Source organism: Fukomys damarensis, unplaced genomic scaffold, assembly GCF_012274545.1.
Source record: "Fukomys damarensis isolate Sample0158 unplaced genomic scaffold, DMR_v1.0_HiC HiC_scaffold_12, whole genome shotgun sequence".
NCBI lineage: Eukaryota > Metazoa > Chordata > Mammalia > Rodentia > Bathyergidae > Fukomys > Fukomys damarensis.
In genome coordinates this window covers 56,102,268-56,109,530 of record NW_022900924.1, presented here as the reverse complement: position 1 = coordinate 56,109,530, position 7,263 = coordinate 56,102,268, and positions in this window count along the sequence as shown.

Below are 7,263 nucleotides of genomic sequence, written 5' to 3'. Positions count from 1 at the left end.
AAAAAAAAAAAAAAAAAAAAAAAAAAGAAAGAAAAGAAAAGAAAAGAAATTTTGTATCTCTGTTCTCTTATCTCCTTTTCTCTGAAATTTAAACTGTCCTTTTCTTAATCTCCAATTCCTGAAAGGTACAGTGTGGTGATGAGGCTGCCTTCCATTAAGACAGTGTTTTATGTTGAGCTGAGCAGACCCCGAGCATAAAAGACACGCCCTTCCCTCCCAGCGTCTCTTTGTCTGCGTGGAGCTTTTGATTTGCAATGAGGGCATGAAGAGGTAGGGACCTGTGCAGGTGCCCGACGTCCTACACAGACTTGAGCAGGACCCCAGGAGTGGCCGCAGGGCCAGTGACAATCTGAGGAGAGAAGACAAGACCCACGCACGCATGGCACGGTGGGAGCCGCCAGGGGAGGAACTCGGGCCCAGGGGCTGCGCCGAGGGGCTGGACTGAGACTAGGGTTTGCTCTGAGCTGTGGCCCCTGCCCTTGAGAGCTTGGCTCAGCTATTCCGTAAGGCGGTACAGGCTTTGACCTTCTGTGGACCTAGGAGGAAATGTCATGGTGCCCACGGCCTACAGGGGTCAAAGCTGGTGGTCAGGGACCTGGTGATCAGGGCCAGGGTGGCCAAGAGTGGTGGGCGCATACCCGGGACTGGTTGTGCCAGCTGTCACCCAGTTCCCTGTTTTGCTGTGTTCAAACCCTGGTGTCCTGGGGCTAACGTTTAACCCAGAAGGCAGATCCAGCCCAGAAGGGCTACCAGGCAGGGGACCCTCCTCAGCCTTTGGCTTAGCCACTTCCTGCCTCCGGGGGAGGAGGGAAGTTGTTTTTTGGGGAGACGGGGCCACCAGGCAGGGCCTTGGTCTCCTTGGGCCTGGTGGGAGGCGGGTGAGAGGTGTCCGACCCTGGACCCGAGCATGGGTCTTCAGGTCCAGGAAGCAGGGGACACCCTGGCCCCTTCCTTCAACCCCTGAGCTCTGTATGGTGTCGTGGCGGACAAGTGCCGTCTCAGAGGCCAGGAGGGACTCGCGGAGGCAGCCGGTGGCTGGGGCTGGGTCCCCTCCTGGGTGTAGGAAGGAAGGGGGGCATGGGCAGGCAAGGATAATGGCAGCTGAACTCAGAGCGCTGTGGCATGGAAAACGTGGACGGAGGAGCAGGGACTTCCACTTTTCTCCGAGCTGCTGGCCCCGGGGGTCTCCTTCCTCAGACACCAAAGGACGCTCACATCCTTCAGAGGAACTGGCACAGGACTGGCATACGGCCAGCTCACTTCCTCCCTTTCCCTTGAGGTCACCTCTGGTTACTCACAATATTGGATACAACGTACACGTGTCAATAGTGAATATGTGGGATTAGCTGGGAGCAACGACAAGAAAAACGTTTCAGCATATTTAATATAGACATAATTGATTTTTCTGTTTCTTCCAGTACTGAGGATTCAACCCAAAGTATTTGCACCGAGCTATGTCACCAGCTCTTTTTATCTTTTCATTTTGAGACAGAGTCTAAGTCACCCAGGCTGGGCTCCAACTAGCCATCCTCCTGCCTCAGCCTCCCAGAGTGCTGGGGTCACAGGTGTGCAGCACTACACCTAGCCTTACTGTTGGGAACAGGAGGAGCGAGAGATGGTGTCACATCCATATTTGGAAAATTCTCCAGAATCCACCTTCATGCACAGGGCGAAGTCCTGCTTCCTGATTCCTCATGCCGGCTGGTTCTCTGACTCAGCACAAAGCACTTTCTCCCTCCTGCAATTGCCAGTCTCCCCATCTCCTGAATGCCATTTAACACCCAGACAAAAACCTCTCGGGTGCATCTGCTGGCTGATCACTTCCTAAGAAGGTGCTGAGCTCCCTGTGTGGAGTTCCGAAATCCCCCATACCCTCTGACTAAGACTTGGAAGGCTCGGGACAAAGGAGATGGAAACAGCCCAAGCTCCTTGCCACCTCTGGATCAGATCCTGCATTTCACTGGGCTGGTGCGCGCAGGAAGGACCAGGCAGGGGCGGTTTCGGGACACGGGGAGGAGATGAATTGGCTCTAAGACAAGGAAAGGCTCTCCAGGTTTCCCAGGCCCACAGGCACACGAGGACACTCCCAGATCGCCAGGGAGTGAGTCATGGGAACTGGCAGGCAGCTGCTTTAAGGGTGTCCGTGCAACAGGCTTAGAATAAAGCCTTTTTCAAAATCAGTTTGGAAGCCTGGAGAAGGTTCTAAAAGGAAAGGGGACCCTGGCAGTGGACAGCAGAAAAAGCATTTGCGCGTGTCGCTAGGGATCAAGGAGAGCTGGGTCCGTGGGGCCACCTTGATCCGGAAATCCCTGTGGGCCTGGAAATCCCTTCCAGGCACCTATTCACTTGTCCTTTGTCAGGCGACACTTCACATGTTGGCTGGAAGAAATTCCAGCCAGCGAAGGTAAAAGTGAGACCCGGTGTGAATTTCCTTGTCTCCCCGCAGATTGCTCTCAGACACTGAAGCGGGAGGTTATGCCCTGCTCGGGCCTCAGGATCTGCCAGAAAGGAGCTCAGAGTAGCCTTCTGCACCATGGGTGCTCAACCAAGTCTTCCTCCTTCCATTCCCAAGTATTCCCTGAGCATCTTCTGTGACTTTTCAGCTCTGGGAAACGGGTGCAGGAAGATGACAAGTTTGAACCCAGCCTGAGCCACTTAGTGACTTAGTGAGACCCTGTCTCAGAATGAGGAAATAAAAAAGGGCTGGGACATGGCTCAGTGCTGAGGTTCAGTCCTCAGTTCCAGGGAAATACGTGATTTCTTTTTGTGCACATTATCACTAAATCGAGTCATTTAAACTTGTAAAGTGCGCGGACCAGCTGCACCAGGCGACTCCTTCACCGCCGCTCCCTTTCCTGCACGGCTTTCCGAGCTCATCCTGCGGCAAGGGACCTTGCTGTAGGCTGAAATCTACTGATTCCTGGTAGGTAATGAGATGCCCCTGGGGCAGGGCAGGGGGGTGGGCTAAGGCAGGAGATCAGGGCATGGCAAAGCAGCTGGGCAAAAGTGCCTGGGCCTGTCCATCACGGAGACCCAGGAAACATGAGCCACCAGCTCCAGCCCCTGCACCAATCAGAGAATGCGATCTTCAGTTTTTCCGGCACAAGATCAAGCAGGGTTTTGATAGGTCGGGCTTGTGGCCACTGCCTTCTTTCTTACGGATTCCCAGCCTGCAGAGTGGTTTCCCTTTCCTGCTTTCATTGGCCTGCATTCGCAATGGAGAGCCCTTCCTTTCCCTTCTTTTCTTGCCTTTAATACCTCTAATAAATGCAAAACCCTACCACTTCATTGCCTTTGCATTTCTTTGTTCAGGATACCAAGACTCAGGAAAGGACCCCTGAGAAGGAGCCCACAGCGCCCCAGTACCTTGGCAACAGCTCCCCACCCAGCACCCTGGCTCTGCTTCTTGGATCTGGGATCCTAAATTTCTTACTGGTCGCCCAGTGCCCTCCCAGTCGTAGGAAGAGGCTGTTTGAGAGTTTGTCACAGAGTCTGGGCCCCTCGTGGGACCGGTCTCAGTGCCCCCACGGAAGTCCGGCGCTTTCCTGGTGAACCGCACTCCGGCCTCTCTGTCCTCCGGTGGAGCAAGCCTGGGACCCAGGCCGAGCTGTTGCTGCTGCAGGAGGAGGTACGGGGAGCTGCACTGTGGATCCAGGGGTGTCCCCTGAGGAGTCCTGGGATGACGACACATTTCCGGGCAGGCTCCCAGAGCCACCAAAGACCCAGGCGTGTCAGGAAAGTGGATCGAGCTGCGCAATGGTGGGAAAGCTCTAGTTGGAAGCCGGAGTGTCTGTGGAGCTCCGCCTTCCTGAAAGTCCCTGGAGCCATTTCGGTCTGGCCATCTCTGCAGGGTGTAAGATGCTGGTGGCAGGAGGGGCCGGACGCTGGAGGAGGGCGGGTGACGGACACAGGTACAGCTTCAAGGTCCCCAGGCTCCCCACAGGGACAGCAATGCTTACCTCAGGGGAGAGGGCTCTTCAGGCTGCTCCCAGGGGGCAGGGCTGCTCTCCTGTTGGTACCCAGCAGACTGACCGCTTTGGTGGCTCTGGTGACGCCTGCCCACGCCCTGGAGGTGGCCCAGAACAGCCCCATACATCCTGACTTCCCCGTGGAAGACAGACTGGAAAGGGCCTGGTGCCCCGGAACTCCTGCACAGTGGGCTGTCCTGCGGGGAGGGGTCTTGGGAGCGACGCACCTCCAAATCATGGCTCTGACCTGCTTTTGCAAGTTTTATCATCTCTGTGGTGCCTACACAGCGTGAGAAGCCAGGGCTCCAAAACACATTGGTTCAGCAGGTATAAGTTGATATTTATTGTCACCATTTGTTTGCATTTATATCTGCTTTTATTTTTATTTTGGGGGGTTTTTTGGAGACAGAGTCTCACTATGTAGTTGAGATGGACCTGGAACTCACTATGTAGCCCGGGCTGGTCTCGAACCCACAGAGATCTTCCTGCCTCAGCCTCCTGAGTGCTGGGCTTATGGGTGTGTGGCACCACACCTGGCTACATCTACTATTTTTTTGGTACAGGAATCGAATTTAGGACCTTGCTTTTGGCAGTCAGGTTCGGCACCGCTGAGCTACATCTGCAGTGCTTATATCTACTTTTAATAAAGCAGTAGGATCATGTTTTTAAAAATCACTTAATAGCTGGGCATGATGGTTCACGCATGTAATCCCAGCACTCGGGGAGGCAGAGGCAGGAGGATTGCTGAGAGTTTGAGGCCAACCTGAGCTACATAATGAGTTCAGGACCAGCCTGAACTATAATATAAAGTGAGACCCTGTCTCAAAAAAAAAAAACAAAAAAAAAATCACTTAATAAACATTTCTGTCTTCCTAATTTATTCTTTCCTCCCTCCTGGGCTTTGTGCCTTTAAACCTGGGCCTAGAAGCAGAGGCTGACTCTGTTCCTGTTGGAGGAGGGCGGGAACAGCACCAATCGGAGGCAGCACTGCTCTGCTTTGGGTTTGAAAATCTCATAGCGAGACAGGAGCCTCGGAGCCAGGCTTTCCACAGTGAGAGAGACAGACAGAGAGACAGACACACAGGAGCTGGGCTTTCTATCTACGTCTCACAGCCCAGACAAGCTGCATGATCTCAGAGTGAATCAGAGAGGACGGAAGAAAGCAGCCAGGCAGAAGGGAAGTCCCTGCCCACAGGAAAGGTACAGGAGATGGGGTGGCAAAGCCGGCTGCGGGATGAGCAGGGCCCGTCAGTGGTAAGGTCCCAGGGCGAGGGCAGGACCCGGATGCCTCACTGTGAGCTCCCACGAGATGTGGGCGGCCTGGAGGAAGAGCGGCCGCGCCGGGAAGTTCCCTATCCCGAGGTCCCCACAGCCCACGCCACATCTCTCAGACTCCGCACAGCGGGCTGTCCTGCGGGGAGGGGTCTTGGGAGCGATGTACTGTGCTGTTATTTTTCCTTTTCCCCTCTTTTTCTCTTTGTTCAGTCCGAGTTTGCTCTGCAGAGCTGTTTTCTCCCACACGCGTTCACCCCGCACTTGGCAAATAAACTTCTGGCACCGGTTTTGCTTTGTCTCGTTCAGTTCTTCGTGTGAGGCAAGAAGGACCTGGAATACTTTTGCCTGGTGAGCCGTCCCTCAAGGAACCACCCGTAACAGGAGGGAGAGGGGCCTGTTGGGCTGGGGAAGGAGCTGAGTGCTGAGGTGAGACCCAGAGCACTGCCCATCAGGACCGAGCCCGGGGAAGGGAGGGCGGAACACCAGGCGGCTTTCAGGACACCGAGAACATCAGGGCTGGTGCTCCCTTCCCTGGGTACAGCCGAGGAGCCAGCGACAGCGTGTCCCGGACCCCTTCCGATGTGGCACCTTCACCTCAGAGAGGGTGTGGGTTGGGCCCCAGGCAGCCCTGCTTTGGACAGTGTGGGTCTGTGTGAGATGGGGCGGGCACCTGGAAGGATGTGTGTCCCGGGAGGGGTGAGGGGGACCCCTGAAGTACCGCGGTCCCAATTGTTGAGATCACCAGGACTGTGCCACGGCGGAAGGCCACGGCGGAAGGCCACGGCGGAAGGCCATGACAGCTGCAGGGTGGACTTCTGAGCCCCGGGGTCGGAGGCTTCCCATGTGGGCCTCGGGGACAAGGCTGGCGAACAGGGGCTCCAGGGCGGAGCTTCAGCCTCGCAGAGGACTGGTGTGCCCGTGTTATAGCCAAGCGTGACAGCTCTGTGTTGCGGCCAAGCATTACGGCTATCCAAGGGTCTCCGGTGAGGAAGAAGTCCAGTGGCTCTCCAGAGATGGAGATCCTGTTATGCAGGCAGACTCAGACGAGTTCGTACTCCGGAGTCTGAGCCCGGAAGAGAAATACAAGTGGTCTTACATAGAGATCTACGGGCTGCGGCTGGGGGTGGGCCGACCTCCCAGGTGCGTATGCTCACTGAGGTGGATGGGTGGGCCCACGGAACATTCTTGAAGCCTAGACATCCTACCGCACAGTTAAACATGGAGGGGCGCTTGGCAACAGACAAAGGCCCGCCCTGTTGTGCATTATTTCTTCATCACCCAAAGCCAAGATGGGGAGACGTGACTTCTTCATGCAGGGCCCACTTGGAGCGGAGGGGGAGGAGAGTGGTGTCAGCGACGGGAGAACAGACTGTGATCACCCCAGAAGAGGATTTCTGGAACCAGGCCCCGAGGCCCCGGAATGCACAGTCCAGCTTGTAAGAAGGGCCCTGGAAGCTGCGTGACACTCACTGGGATGGAAGCCCATCACTTATTTAACTGTTGGGAATTTAGGGTGCATCCAAGTTGTTTCCTGTTAAGCTAGTGTTTGGCTAACACCTGCTCATGCCTCTCGGTGTGTTTTCCTAGTTTCTTGCTTTAAACATAAGACCACCGTGCAAGTCCAAGTCATAAAGATTCTTAAACCTTCAGTGTGAAACACGACGAGGCCTTTTAGAAGGGTTCGTTGTCCTCTGTGGTCTCATGTGAGGTCGCACAGGAGGACGGGTTACTCTCTTCCTGGAGCCAGAGAGAGCAGGGTATGGCAGAGGTGGGTGGTTCTGGTGTTCTGACCAAGGAGGGTCCCCACCAGTTCTCCTAGGGCTCTACACAATTGATAGCTGTGTTTCCAAACAATCTAGACCCAGTTTTATATATTGGGGGTGTTGAGATAGTGCCTTTCTTCAGGCTGGCCTTGAACTCACTATGTAACCCAGGCTGACCTCAAACTCATGGTGATCCTCCTGCCTCGGCTTCCTGAGTGCTGGGATTACAGATTGTGCCACCACACCTGGCCCAGATA